The 15,495-nt window shown below is 51.4% G+C and overlaps 1 pseudogene across 1 annotated transcript in view; it reads left to right on the forward strand.

Annotated features, from left to right (window-relative positions):
- The first annotated feature begins 1,230 nt into the window (after nt 1–1,230).
- The window catches only part of LOC306948540 (ras GTPase-activating-like protein IQGAP1), a 45,445-nt pseudogene continuing 31,180 nt past the window's right edge, over nt 1,231–15,495 (forward strand). The window contains exons 1-4 of the transcript in view: nt 1,231–1,351; nt 1,820–1,959; nt 7,189–7,433; nt 9,171–9,239. The product of the transcript in view is annotated as a ras GTPase-activating-like protein IQGAP1 (transcript). The remainder of the gene's footprint in view (nt 1,352–1,819; nt 1,960–7,188; nt 7,434–9,170; nt 9,240–15,495) is intronic.

Here is a 15,495-nt window from a genome sequence, read left to right on the forward strand (position 1 = left end):
CAACACTTGGGGGTACAGTGGGGTCATCGTGGGGCAGTGACAGCCTCATAGGACCCCACAGTGCCCCACAGCACCTCATTCATCCCAAGAACTACTCCAGTGTCTCCATGTCTCCCCCACAACCCCCATGCTGCAACTCCCCTCACCCCCCTAGCACCATGCTCATGAGGACCACTGTGAGGAGGGCCACACCTTGGGGCCACCACTTCCTTCCACCCCACAGCAGAAGGGGGTGTAGGGTGGGGGTGGGTGCTGTGGGGTGCCAAGGGGGCCACAAAAGTGGGGCACAGGGATCGGCGGGACTTGTCTATAGGGAACCATGGGAGTCTGTGGGGACTGTGGGGGACCACTGTTGTGTCTGTATGAGACTTTGGGGTCTGTGGGGAACTTCAGTGAGCACAGAATGGCACAGGGACCATAGTGGAGCACGGGATCATAGGGCACATGGTAGTCAGTAGGGGAAATGAGGGACGTGGGGACCTATAGGGGATTGTGGAGGACCATGGGGGTCCAAAAGGGGATGAGAGGTATGCAGGGCACCATGGAAGGTATTTGGGTTCACAGAGAATCTCGGGCCCCGTGGAGGGCTGTGCGGACCATGCTGTGGGGTCTGTGGGGGGCACAGGGACCCGGGGGCCCATAGAGGGCACTGTCCTGCACACCACTGCAACTGCAGTTGTGCAGCACATCGCTCTGCTGTCTCTGCTCTGTGCCCCTCATCGCTATGGTAGAAGTCCTCCAGGTTCAAACATGCACACACTGGGGGTCTTGGAAGGGGTGACTCTTTTGCTCCATGTGGTCCTGATGGGCAATGGTTGGAGCTGAGTGTTTCTCACTGAGGGGCACTCGTGTGACTTTGAGTACAGGGGTTGACCCACAGATGTACTGCAGAACCCAGGGGGGGCTCCAGGTATCTGATGGGGTAGACTGGAATACACTGGAGGTTCCTAGGGACCCAGGGCTATGTGTCAGTACTAAAATGTCTGCTTCCCTATCTGCTAGAAATATCTTTGAGGACAGACTGTGATCCACACACATTGGCCATCGCAGCTCATCCATTGATAAACCACCCTTGGAAGACATTCATTTTACTTTTTTTTTTTTTTTTTTTTGCCTCATGGCTGTACGGGAGCTGTGAGGTCACGACCTGAAGCAGTGACTGAGCACCTGGCGAGGGCTGCAGCTCTACAAGGACAGCTGGGAGCAGCTTACTTGCATGCCTGCAGCGTGATGCCGCCAGCGGCGCTTGCGCAGTGCGGTGCCGAGAGTAGCGCCGAGCCGATAAAGGCACATGCGCAGTTCTGTGCCGGGACTGGCGCTGGAGTGAAGCAGTGCCCTGATTCGCGCATGCGTATTGCTTTCCTGAGACTTCTGGTCCCGGGTTGCTGTGGAGTCGGTGCTGCTGCACGCCGGTACCGCGACAGCGAATCTCCGGGCTGCTCACGTTCCGCTGTCGCTGCGAGGGCTTTTACGGGGCTGGGGCTGGAAGGGCCGTTCGCTAATTCACCGGGGTGGCGAGCAAATTGCGTGGCACGAGGCGCTGTGGAGCAGCTGTGAGCCCAACCGCTCCGTTCCTTGGTGGGTTCGGGCATAAAACGGCGGAAATAAATGAGAGGCATCCTGGATTAGAAGGGGGAGAAGATTGCTGAGCCGGCGGTCCGAGAATCGGCTGCTTGCCCGTACCTGTAGTGGTGTTTCGAAAAAATTGCAATTGTTATGTTGATGGGCGCGTGTTCGCTATTAGCTGGAGGACTGATCACCATAGAGAGTGGCGGATTAGCTGCGCAGAGCGGTTAAAACGCCACTTCCGCATTTGTAGGCACATGCGTTGTGCTGCTGGCAGGACTCGGCGGCAGACAGCGGCAGTTCCGCGCGTTGGCCACGAGGTGGCAGCAGAGACCGCGGAAAGAACTTTTCCGACGGGACTGGGGGAGCGGCGGCGCAGTGCCTGGCGATCCGGTGTGTGTGCTGTGAGGACGGGAGACGAGAGGAGCACGAAGTTCGAAGTGGAGGGGTTGTGGGGGGAAAGACGAAGAAGAAAGAGGGAAACTACTCCAAACCCAGGAGAGCTGTGCCAAGTGCATATAAATAGCTGTAAAAAAGGAGTTGCTTTTTTTTAATTCTTTTTTCTTTTTGCCAACGTCTGTTGCATTGTTTCTAAATGTTCAAATACCAAAATGCAACTGCCCAGCAAATTTAATGATAACGGAATTAGAGCCCATTGGCAGAAAGCACCGGGCCGTGTTAATGTTTGCTCAGTCTCTGTCTTGTTTATACTTCCATGTATTTTTTTTCCAAGGACCTTTCTTTCACTGCGGGTTTCATTTTTGGCTTTTTGTTCTCTTCATGCCATAAAATGGGAAGTTTTAGGTCCTAGCAAGTCTAAGCAGCCAGATCTAGCACAAAGCTGCAGCTTTGAGTTCTGTGTGGACCATTACAGTGTTCCTACAAAGATTAACAAAAACTGCAGTTCTCCCCCTAAGTTTACAGATGGAAAAAATTAATTCACCTGCCTAGAAAGAATTGATGTGTCACAGCTGCCATTGGCAAGATGGCCCGAGAGTTGTGTGGGTGCATCTGGCTGTGAGAGGAATGTCTCTGTGGAAGGACAGCTTGTTCCCCCCTCTGATGGGGGCAGCTTCTCAGCTGCCCTACCCTGGTCTTCCTGCAGCAGGACAGATAGCCCAGAAGGGCACGGGGTACGCAGACCCTCCCCGGCCAGCTGCAGCAGTCACTCCTGCCAGCACTCCCTTTCTCCCCGACCATTCCCATTTCGCAGGCTGGAGCCCTGTGTGGCAGAGGAGGAGAGAGCTGCAGGCAGAAGGAAAACAGGGTGCTGGGATTCCTGCAGCTTGCTGCCAGCTGTCTTCTCTGACATTCTGGGGGTGGGCAGGGGACTGTGGGAGCACCCTCAAGGCTCTGGGCAGGAGGGAAGGAAGCAAAGATGCAGCTGCAGGCAGCGGGCTCTGAGCTGGAGCAGTGCGGCCGGGCACTGTGCAGCTCACAGTCTGGGCACACGGAGCAAGTTTGTCCAGCTGAGGGCTGCAGGGCTGTCCTTATCAAGCACTCCCCCATCCCACAGGTCTGCAGCGACTGCACCAGTTGCTCAAGCTCTTCCCACTGCAGGAGCTCAGAAGCAACAGCAACCCTGACCCAAGCAGGTAATGACAACACGCACACACAAACACACCTGATACAGAATCTGGCACTCTACAGTCCTCCCAGAGCTTCTTGCTGCTTTTTAGGCTGCTCTACAGCTATTCTGTCCATTCCCCTTCATTCCCCTATGTCTTGCCCCCTTTCTTCGCCCATTCCTTTTTCAGGTTTTCTCCTTTCTTTCCTCACTTCCTTCCCCATGCCTTCTACCTGCAATGACCCCATGTTCTGCTGCTCTTCTCAGCTGACGATCCTTAAACCACACTTTTCAAAGACATGGGATCAGACCACATACTATCACTGATTTTAAAACAGCCAAAGAAGTACAGTATTACGTATGGATAACAAACTCCTACCTGCTGGAAGACCAATATCAGCTCCTCATCCTGGAGCATCACCATCACCCCCAGGTTGGGCTGGTGCTGCTCATCTGCCCTGCAGTGCTGCTCAAATGGCACCAGCACCTCCTGGCACGGCCTGCCACCTCCCTGTGTCACCTCCTCTCACCTCTGTAGTTCTGACCCCACACATCAAACCCATGTCCCCCCATGTCCCTGTGTCCCCATATGCCCTCTCATGTCCCCTGCCCCACTTTGCTCCTTGCTGATGTCACTGTGAGGTTGAGGATGGGGACAGGGATGCCTGTGGGATGCATGGAGGCCTGGGACGAGTTGATGGCTGTGCGCAGTGGGGTGATGGTGCCCTCGGTGCACAGCTGTGACATTGGGGGGGGGGGGGTAGTGCCCTGCAAGTGGGGGTCATTGCCCACAAAATGGGGCTCGTGCCCCACGCACGTGGGCAAGTTGTACGGGCAGCGCTTTCTGAGATGATCTGTCTTTTCTCTCCATCTGCAGCAACTTCAGCAATCCTGTGTCGAGCCACAGCAGCAATGGGGCACTGCAGCACGTCAGCGATCTCTGGCTTGAGGAGCGCAGGGCTGCATGAAGGACACACTGCATGTTGGTGATTGCTGTTGGAGCCCAAAGGCCACACGCTGCCATACAGGCAGGTGCCAGGTTCACCCCCTGAGGACACCAAACCCTGCAATAATGTCACAGCAGCCTTTAATTGCTGTGCGAGGAGATGACGCGCGTTTCTCCCTGGGGAGCCGTAAGCTGAGCCTGGCAGTTGGGCAGCCAGCACTCGCTCCATTGACGCCACTCATCTCAGGCCTTGTGCTGCACATGCAGCTTCTGAGCACCTTGCTGTATCAGCACTGAAATCTGTGCTCCCCTATTTATTACAAATGTCACCAATTGCCATGGAGGACAGACTGGAATCAAAATATGTGGGCCATCCTAGCTCGCCTGTCAATAAAGCTCCCCTTGCCAGACAGGCAGACCCAATTGGCTGCTGGTGGTTTTTTTTTTTTTGTTTTTTGTTTTTTTTTTTCTTCATGCCTTTATGGGAACTTTGAGATCACAGCCTGAAGCAGTGATGGAGCACGTGGTGGGGGGTGCAGCCCTGCCGGCACAGGTGGAAGCAATGAAGCAGTGGGAGCAGATGGGGCTGAGCCTGGCTCCAGCCCTCCCTCACCTCATCTGAGAGCTGGCAGCCCCAAAGGCAGTGTCTCTTCCCAGCAAGGCTCTTCCCAGTCTCTTCACCCTCCCCCTCCTATGGGTTGTTGGGGGGCTCTGGTTCTTGGAAAGAGGTAAGCAATTCTTTCTTTATTGTAGGGTTTTGATCTTTCCATTCCTGTGGGGATCCTAAGCTGGTTTAGAGTAGCACTATCTGCTTTGCCTGTCTTTATGGTGCCCTTCAATTGTTTTCTGGGGGAAGTAAAGGGCGTACCTCCCTTTCTCTGAACTGGTAATGCAGGGACTGATGTTCGTTCCTTTCTTTTGCTCTTATCTAATTTCTGGAATGCACCAATCAGCCCCAAGGTAACGCTGGTTGGCTGTGCATTGCAACTCTGGAAATGTCTGGAGCTGATGCTCTTTTCCATAACAGGATTCTGTGTTCTTCAGATCTTCTTTGCGGCTCTTTTTAAACTCAATACTTCTCATGAAGTCTCTGTTCCCTCTTTGGTGATTCTTACTGCATAATTTCCAACCTGAGGCTCCAAACTTGGTTTGTCTGCTACCACATTGTCCCAACCCATTTAATGACATGTACCCTCTGTGTCCCCTTCCACTGTGTCCTTGCATCCACCTGTGTCTTTGTGTTCTCCCTGTGTCCTCTCCCCATGTCCCCTCTTGTCTCCTGTGCCATGTATTAATTCCACCTGTGCTGAGTGTTGTTTGAGGGCACGTATTTAAATTATGTTCCATGTCTCTTTGGATCTCGTTCTGTTTTGCAGCTCGATGGGATTTAAGGGTTTCTGGGGTTCCTCTAGTTACTGGTTTAAGCTCTGTGAAATCTGTGGAGCAGGCAATGGAGCCCCTCATGAGCCCCCTGTTCATGCATCACTTGTATGCAGGTGGGTTTTGTGATGGCTGTTGGAAGCTCACTTGAAGATGGAGTGGGAGTCACAAGGGGCTCCCTGGGCTCTGTTCTTCCAGCGCAATAAGCGATGTGACTGGTGATAGAGTGTGGTGCATCCATCAGGCTGGGACCTGAGCTTAAGAAAATCTCTGGGCCCCAGAGGCCCTTTTCTTCGTCCTCACTTAGTGCAATGCAGTCTCCACTACTTGAGCACACTGAACACAAGTGTTCTGTTCCTGTTTTGTCTGGTTCTCTCCTAGGTCTCCCTTATGAATTTGTAACAGATGCCAGGGCATGGAGCTCAGAGCATGCTGTAGCTGACCACCCTGGGGTCCTATGTTTTTTTCTGTTTCTTGCAGATCTTGCTTTGTATTTATAGGAAACGTATTTAGAGGTAAGATTTCCCTCTTCTGGACCACTTTGTCAGGATCAGCCCAGGTCTCCATCCCAATTGTCAGGGGATGCTCTTAGTTTGCTAATCTGTGTGATACCCAGCCCCCCCTTCCTTCCACCCCCTGACTCCCGTTGAATAGCTAGCTCTGCAGCTACAGGACCCAGCAGTGTGATGAAACAAGGCCTCTGGTCTGCTGAACACTGGGACTGCCATGGGCAGGCTCTGTGCCGATGTGGATCTTCCTGGTTGCACTACTTGCTGAGTGTCCCCAGAGCTGCTGAGCACTCAGACTTCCCTGCCTGCCCTGATTGCTCACCAGGCCATTGACGTCCTTTGTGTCGTTGTGCCTCATGGCATCAGCTGTCACACCATAGACTCCTTAGAGTCGGAAGGGACCATTTGTGATGATCTAGTCCGACTCCCCCACAAGGAACAGGGGCATCCACAGCTAGATCAGAGCCCGATCCAACCTCACCTTGGAAGGGACAGGGCATCCAGCACATCTCTGGGCAACCTGTTCCACTGCCTCACCACCCTTACTGTAAAAGATATTTTCTTTACATCTAACCTAATTTTTCCCTTGTTCTTTCCTTTTGCTCCCCTTTAGGTATTGAACGGCTGTTACCAGGTCAACTCGGAGCCCTCACTTCTCCATGCTGAACAGCCCCAGCTCTCTCAGCCTGTCCTTGGAGGAGAGCTGTTTGATCCCTTGGTTCTTTTTTTTTTTTTTTTTTTTTTTTTTTTTTGTGGCCATCCTCTGATGTGATCCAACAGGTCCGTGTCTCTTCTGCACTGAGGACTCTACATCTGGACACGATCTCTAGATGTGGGATTGTGTGGAATATAGACTCAGATAAGGGAAGCCTCTTTACTTCACAAGTCCTACAGGAGCTGATGAGAACTTCAGAAATGAAGTGGAAGCTCCATACTCCATGGCACCCTCCTTCTTCAGGGAAAGTAGAATGAATCAATCAGATGCTGAAAAAGCACTTGTCAAAATTGGTTTTAGAGACCAAATTACCATGGACAAAGTGTTTACCTGTAGCCCTTGTCAGAACACGAACCATTCACAGAAAAGGCTTAGGAGTATCACCATATGAAGTGCTGTTTGGGTTGCTGTACTTGGGAATGGTGAGATGCCCTCTCTTGAAACCAAGGGTAAGTTTCTTCAGAACTGTGTACTCGGGTTGTCTGCTGCTCTATTATCCCTTAAGGAATGTGGGCTGTTGGCTCAAACTCCATTTCTGGAATTTCCAGTGCACTCATCCCCTGTTGGAGGCTGGTCCTATTACGTGCCTGGAAGAAATCAAGGCTTCAGCCTGAGTGGGATGGAATGGATCATTTCAGGTACTGCAGTGGATGTTGCCTACCTTGACTTCAGCAACGTTTTTGTTACAGTCTCCTGTGACATCCTGGTAATGAAGCTGAGGAAGTGTGGGATAGAGGAGTGGATGATGAGGTGGGCTGAGAACTGGTTTACTGGCTGAGCTCAGTGGTGGTGATCGGCGGCGCAGAGTGCGGCTGGAGAGCTGTGAGTGGCGGTGCTCCCGGGGGTTGGTGCTGGGTCTGGTTGTGAAGGGGAGATTGTGTTTTTGCTGTAGAAGCTTTTAGTATTTTCTGTGTGTAGTACTGGCTTTACTGAACTTACAGCCCTCTTGTGAAAGAGCTGTTTGCCTTCCATTAAGAAAGTTGCTGAGCAGAGTGAAAAGTTAAAGATTTGGGGTGTTCTGAATTGAGCCAGGCACAAAATAAGGCAAATGTGCAGGGTGGAGAGAGAGAGCCCGGCACAGGGCAGAACAAACGTGCTCACTCTTGGTTGGCACACCAAAAGCCTGTGCTGCCATTCAGGCTGTGGAGTTGGGCAGTATCTAACCAGATGAGATGCCACAAAAGCGAGTGTTGAGCCTTGCACCTGGGAAGGAATGGCCGCAAGTATCAGTACAGGCTGGGACCTGGCTGGCTGGAGAGGAGCTCTGCAGAGAAGGACCTGGGGGTCCTGGTGGATGACAGGTCGGCCATGAGCCAGCAGTGTGCCCTGCTGGCCAAGAAGACCAATGGCATGCTGGGTGCTTTAAAAGGAGCATGGCCAGCTGAGCAAGGGAGGTGATTTTCCCACTCTGCTCTGCCCTGGTCAGGCCTCACCTGCAGTACTGCATCCAGTTCTGGGCTCCCTTCCTTGTGCAGAAATGACAGGGATCTCCTGGAGAGAATCCAACAGAAGGCCAGGAAGATGATAAAGGGCCTGGAGCATCTCCCCAGTGTGGAAAGGTTGGGGGACCTGGGTCTGTTCAGCCTTGAGGAAAGAAGACTGAGAGCAGATCTGATTAATGCTTATTATTTGTTAAGTGTGGGAGTCCAAAGGACACGGCCAACCTCTTGTCAGCGATCTGTGGGGACAGGAGAAGGGGAAATGGCCACAAACTGGAGCACAGGAAGTTCTGCACCAAAATGCAAAGGAAGTTCTTCATGGCGAGGATGATGGAGTGCTGGAACAGGCTGTCCAGGGAGGCTGCGGCTTCTCCTTGTCTGGAGATATTCCAGACCCTCCTGGACACCCACCTGCACAGCCTGCTGTAGGGAGCCCGTTTTGCAGGGGGGTTGGACTCAGTGATCCCTGAGGGTCCCCTGCAACCCCAATTCTGTGGTTCTGTGATTTTAATTCTTGCTTCTTGCAGCAATGCAGTGTTTCAGGATAGAGAAAAGCACGGTGGGCATCAGCTGGATTTCTGTGGTTGGTAAAGCTGTGCTGAGAACTGGGCTGACTGCTGCCCCTGGAAATGTGTCTGCAGACTCTGCACCCAGAGGAATGACTTTTCCCTGCAGGTTGGGCTTGTCTAAGGTAGGTCACTGTTAGGTGAGCTTCGGCTTTAAAACATCAAGTTGTATAAATAAGGAAACTTCAAAAGCAAGATTGCCAATTCTTTTTTACATAGGTGATTTTTTTTCACGAGGAAAGATTTGAAATGCTGTTTGCTAATAGAAGATGGAGAGAGGAAAAGCAAGTGAAAGGCACACTATGCATAGCCAGCACATAGCATTTGCACCGCTCTCCCCCTGCACAAAGGAGGAGCAGCTCAGCAAGCTTAGCCTGAGCCATGGAAGGCAGCATACAAACATCTGGAGCAGCCCCAACGGAGCTGGTTCTGCAGGTTGGTTGTCTTCCACTGTGTGTTTGCCATCCTGTTGTTCCGGGTAGATTTGTTCATGTTCAGCTCATGGATCTGATGTCTGAGTTTAAGGCTGCGGGCATCGTCCAGGAGTTGGGGTAGGGTACGAGGCAAGGAAAATGGGGGTAAGAGGATGAGGTTTAGGACCAGGAACATCTTCCATCACTATTAGCTCTTGCTGTTCTCTTTTTGGCTTAGGAATCCATGTGGGTTTTTTAATGAAGAACAGACTCGTGCAGCTTGTGAGTGAATTCATTCACGCCTGTTAATTGGCATTTTTCTCTACGTGGAGCTGCAATTGCAATGGATGCTTGTGGTCTGATGTGCAGCCCCCTCTGACGTGCTCAGATAAGCCAAGTTGGCAAGGCCTGGCTCTCGGTTGGTGAGTTGTGCCCAAGGTCAGAGAGGTGACTCTTGTCCGCTTTGAGACGCATCTTCCAGTTGCACGCTGTGTTCTTCCTGTTGTATTGAGCTCTTGAGCTCCAGCCCTAAGTGAGGATGCAAGCGCTACTGCAGAAGGGATGGTTGAGATTGGAAGTGCAGTGCAAAGGGCTGGAGCCAGCAGGAGCAGGGATGTGATCATCCCCCTGTACTCAGCTCTGGTGAGTCCTCACTTTGAGTGCTGTGTTAAGTTCTGGGTCCCTCACTACATGAAGGACATTGGAACCCTGAAATATGTCCAGAGAAGAGCAGTGAAGCTGTGAGGGGTGTAGAGCAGAAGTCTTATGGGGGGGCGGCTGAGGGAACGGGGATTATTTAGTCTGGGGAAGAGGAGGCTCAGGGCAGACCTTATTCCTCTCTACAGTTAGCTGAAGAGAGGTCATGTCAAGGTGGGGGTCGTCCTCTTCTGCCATGTAAGTAGTGATAGGACTGGGGGGAACGGCCTCAAGTTGCACGAGGGGAGATTGAGGCTGGATGTTAGGAAACACTTCTCCACAGGAGTGGTCCAACGCTGGAGCGGGCTGCCCAGAGACATGCAGGTGTTCAAGAAACATTAGATGTTGTCCTGAGAGATGTGGCTTAGTGAGGAATATTGGTGGTAGGTGGACGATTGGACTGGATGATCTTGGAGATCTTTTCCATGCTTGCTAATTTTATGTCTCCATGAAAGGCATCTGCTGGTGAGAGCTTTGGTGGGTGAGCATCACTCTGCTGGACAGCAGGCAGCTGTTGTCTGTGCAGACAGCCACATCCATAGGGAGTGGAGGCTTTTTCACCTTAGCCTTGTCTTTCATGTCTCACGTGCAGTAAGTCATGTTGTTATAAAGCAGCATCGTAGGGGCAACCTTGATTTCTGCAGCCACCAGAGCTCTCCGCCATGCTTCTCCCTGTGCTGTGAGACCGTATTGGAGGCCGTGCAGAAGCCTGGGTAGGTGAAGTCAGTTGCTCTTACTTTCCCCCCCCGATGTTGGAAATAGTGTGGAACGGGACGGGGGGACATCCCAGCCGTGGGTTCCTACTTCAGCAGAACCGAACGGCCGTTCTGGTCCATGTATTTTGAGTGAATCTGACACCAGTTAGAGAAATGAGGGGCCTGTGGACAAAAAGACTGTGTCGCATCTTGTGGTGCAGGATGTTCTCCGCACTGCTGCTAACAGTGCCCAGCATGCTTCCTTTTTGATGGGAAGAGGTTTAGCAAGGATTTTTTTAGATGAAAATAATTAATCCCTTATTTTCTTTTCATTGACCTTTCTTTTATCTAGTTCTTGAAAAGTTACCTTTGGATTCTACATTACTATTTATTACTGAAGAGAATACACGTGCACCCCGCGCTTTTCATCTGTGCAAAGAATCTTGTAAACGTCTGTGTGTGTTTCTTTTTGGCACTGAGATGAAGCTGTGCGGAACACAGGCTTGGATGACTTTTCAATCATGTGCAGGGACTTGTAATGCTCATCTTAGATGTCGTGCTGACAAGAAAAGCAGAGAGGTAAATTTTATAGGGTTGCATGCTATTTTTTTTTTTTAATTTTAATTTTTAATTTTTTTTCAGTCATGACCATGGAACCACAGAAGCGTTACCCAGACAGAAGGAGCCTTTGTCACCTGGACTTCCTACCAATGACACAGGCAGTGGAAGTCAGCATCCCAAGCATCCATGAAACCCCTACACAGGACTGGTGAGAGTTACCCTGGTGCCGTCCTTTGGCAATCTCAGGTCTCTCTGTAAGCTCCCAAGCTGTGTCATAGCTCCTCCCGTGGTGCTGACTCTGCTCTCCCAGTCTTTTGTGTGGGAGAGCTGGAGTTGAACTCCTTCCTGCCTCTGTCCTCCCTGCTTTGCCCATGGCCCACTGAGCCTCCATCCTTGTTCGGTGTCTTGAATTACTGAGTTGCTTAAGGACTGGGTGGACCAATTAAATTCTTAGCGATGTCTCTAGATCCACGTGTGCACAAAAGCACACTCTAATGCAGTCAGTGTAATGATGAATACACGCCTTGTTTCCTTTAGCCCGTATTTTTAGTTCAGGAGAACAGATTTCTGGAATGATGTTCAGCTTAGCACCAGAATCCCCTTGCCGCCCCCCATTCCAGTCACTCACGAGGGCTTGAGATCCACAGGGAGGAAGTATTGCCGATAATTACAATCCGTGGTTTTAAAACTGATTTAATCTATGGTGTATGATATGAATAGTTGTGGTGAATGACGTGGTAAGGCATCCCAGCAGTTTTCAACAGGAATACTTCAAGGCAGCTTTTCAAGGTTTCTTTGAGAACTCTCCAAGTCTCCAGGAATTTTAAGCGCCAAGGTTTCTTAGCCTTCCTAATGGCAGTGTTTCTATCTAAGCTGGCAGCCTTTAAACCCAAACCGAAGCTTGCTCATCTCAGTGGAGGTACCTTAGCTATATTCTAACGCTGCGTGCAAAATGAGTTTCACGTTCACGAGTCCTTTCTGACTCGCTACGTGTTTGATTGCATAGGAAGAAAAGCTTGATGTCTGTGCCAAGGGAGACGTACACCGCACTTGCGCTGCCTGGACGATTTGGAAACTGGAAATTCTGGGGTGTGCTGAAGCACGCCCTCTCAGGTCAGTCTAAGCATACATAGAGTAGACCTGTCTAACCAAACAGGTCATAGACAGTTAAACCCATTCTGTTGGGAAATACTCTGTCCTTCTAAGTACCTTTGGAACGTGAGTTTCTTCAATTAATTACTCAACTCATTTGCTTTTCCTGAATGATCCTAAGTTCTTTTCTCGGGCTACATCTGCACTCTGCTCAGTCCAAGGAGAAATCCCTGCCCGCAGATGCAATGACACTGCATGGCTCACAACCTCATTTTTCATTGCTTACTGTTATGGTAGCTGCCATCCATGTCCACCCTGCGTATTCTTAGAGCTCCTCTGGAGTCCATGGGGCAGACTTACGGTTGAACTAAAGGGAATTTTCTCATATTGCTCTAGCTCCAGATGATTATCCCTAGTATCATTATATTAAAAAAAAAAAAAAGGCGTTTTGAAGTAGTGTGATATATATATTCTGTGCCTCAGAATGTGGCACGTTTGGCATGAGAGAGTTTTGAGGCCACGAGGACTGCCCAGACAGCATGAGAACGGTAAGAGCAGAGAGCTATAGGTGATGCAGCGCTATTCGTGCCACCCGCAGGAAGCGGTAGCTGGAACAAAATATGGCCAGAAGAGTGATCAGATTGCGTTTGGTAAGGAACTATTTCATTAGTTCTAGAACTTTGGCAAAATGTATATTCAGGATGATGATCAGCATGCCAGGTGCTGGGACCATGTCAAAAGAGAAGTGGTCGGAAAACGTCGGTGCAATTTGAAATATATCCCCTTCCACAAAGCCCTCAGATCCATGCTCCAACTGCATCCATAGCAAGCCAGAGCCCTGTGCTTGTTGTAGCCGGAGCTATCGGTGCCAGGAGTTGCTGCTGTGTTTGCAAGGACGTTGTGTCAGCAGTGTGACGTCAGTGGGGTTGTTTGATGGCAATGAAACAAACAGCTGAATGGTGTACCTCAAGACTAAGAAAAAAGATGGTAGTGGTGACTGTGTGTCTAGGTATAGATAGCTTGATAGAGATATATAGGACTCCAGTGTGGATTTTCCATAGGCCCTGCGCTGCAAGGTACGCTGTTGGGAAGCAGTGTCCATCTGCCCGAGGGCAGGAAGGCCCTGCAGAGGGACGGCCTGAGGCCAGCCGTACGAGGCTGCCCAGGAGCAAGCGCTGGGTCCTGCGCTGTGGTCATGGCAACCGCATGGCAGCTTCTGCAGGATTGGGCTGAGGTGGAATTCCAACCGCCCGCTGATTCTAGAATGTTGGGTGCGGTGTTGGAATCTTCTGGTCCTGTGACATGGTCTTGCCTCCCCACCCTGTCGTCATGGCGGAGCAGCCTGGTGGCCCTTAGTGATGTCACAAGCGGCTGGAATGAGGGGAGGAGCAGTGCGTGCTGCGTCCCTTCATTGGAGCGCTTGAGCTCTGCGTGAGTAGCTCGCTTGTTGCCCTTGTGCAGCGACTGAGTGCCTTCGTTTTCACCCCGTCTTGTGCAGCATCTTGTAGGTAAGCTGAGACAGGGCGTGGGATGGACGGTGGGCAGTGAGCTGTTGAGAACTGCTGGCTGGTGGAGCTCCTAGCAGCTCATACTGCTTACTGTTGTCCATCAGACGTAACTTTCACCCAGTACCTGCATTCCCAAGCGATCCGCAAAGATGGCATTTGTCCCATGGCTTTTCCCTTGTCATCTTTGCTAAATGGTGCAAGCTCACAGACCTGTTCCTTCTCTCTCCTCTACCCGCTCCCTTGGTGCAGCTTTTGCTCGTGGAAGAACAGAGCAAAGTGACAAGAATCAGCTGCGAGTTCAAGACACTTGTCTACCTTGTTCTGATCTCCTGCCAGGTACGTGCCACGCTTTGTCCCCTCACGTGGTTGACCAGCACTGTGTCGCACCATGTTTGGTAACACAGCCTCACCCAGCTTTGATGGGACACTGGTCCCGTGTGGGTTTTTTCGCTTCCCCTCCAGCTCCGCCCTCAGAAGGATGCTGTGTGTGGTGCTGTGACCAGCTGGTCTGAAGGAAACCTAACCCTTAGGCAAAGAGTCCTAGGCCCAGTTTGTGCCGAGCTGCACAGCGTGACCCAAGGTCACAAGCCCGCACGCTTGGGCTGTGTGAGTGTGCCCGGCAGCTGTAGGGAGCACAGCAGAGATGCAAGCAGAGGAAATCCTTGATGTGCGGGGCTGCAGCAGGTGCCGGTGGTGAGGCTGCTGGGAGCCGTGGCCGGGGAGCAGATGCACCTGCAGCAATGATTCCTCTCACTGCCCTGCTGCTGCGCTGTCAGAGCGCCCTGGGCGAATGCATCTGCTGCTTTGTGCCAGTCCCCATCTGCTAGCAGAGGGACAGCCGCTTGGTCAAATGCTGCCTAATGGGCAGTCCCATTTGAACGGAGTGAACAGAGTGGTTGCTTCTAGAGCACCTGCCTGTGCCAGAGGATAGCCAAGGGTAGTTCTCCAGTAGTCTCTCGATACTGTGGTGTGTGTAGAGAGAAAATATGAGCGTGTTTCTCTTCAGTTCCAGCTTGTCGTGCCTGCTGTGATGGGCGTCGCGTGCAGCGAGATCAGCTGTGGGCCTGACATCGCACGGATGGAGGTAGAGTATGGAGCTCTGATTGGTCTTTGTTCCCTGATTTGAGCCAGCAGAGTGAGCCGCAGATGTGCTCTCCTGCTTTTCAAGAGAGAGCGAATCCTTGCGGCTCTATCAGTGTCACTGAAAAGCTGCCTTAAAGCTGCTTTCTTTCCTTGCTGCGGGCATGTTCTTAGCCTTGCCGTTCCTTCTTGTGTGCCCATGATAAGGACCGAGTGCATTTCCTGCAGCTTTCTCTGCTGACATGCTCCTCAGCCTGAAATCCTCCTCGTTTGCCCTCAGCTCCTCACCGTGGCCTGTGCTCTCTGTTTCAGGCTGAGAACAACGGGAAGCCCCTGCTGGTCCGTGAGGAGTCATCTCTTAATATCCCAGCTATTGCTGCTGCCCACGTTATTAAGAGATACGTTGCCCAGGCACCGGGTGAACTCTCCTTGGAGGTAAGCAGTTAAGGGCGTTCCTAGTTGTCATGTACAGAAGAGTATAACATGTGAAGCTATCAGGATATTCTCAGACACCTTCAGAATGTATGGTGAGGTGAAGCCCGGAAGATTCAGTTCCAGATTAGACTTGCACTGGGTTGGTTGCAGGGTTAGGGTTAGGGTTAGGGTTAGGGTTAGGGTTAGGGTTAGGGTTAGGGTTAGGAGTTCAGCCATCTCTAAACTATGGCTCTATTTGGCATTGGAATCTTCTGATCAAACAGATTCTGGCCAGTATTGTAGCCTGGTGTCTGAGCAACAGCAGACCGGTGTATGGGTGGTGTAGGT

This window comes from Tetrao urogallus (assembly GCF_951394365.1).
Source record: "Tetrao urogallus genome assembly, chromosome: 7".
Classification (NCBI taxonomy): Eukaryota; Metazoa; Chordata; class Aves; order Galliformes; family Phasianidae; genus Tetrao; species Tetrao urogallus.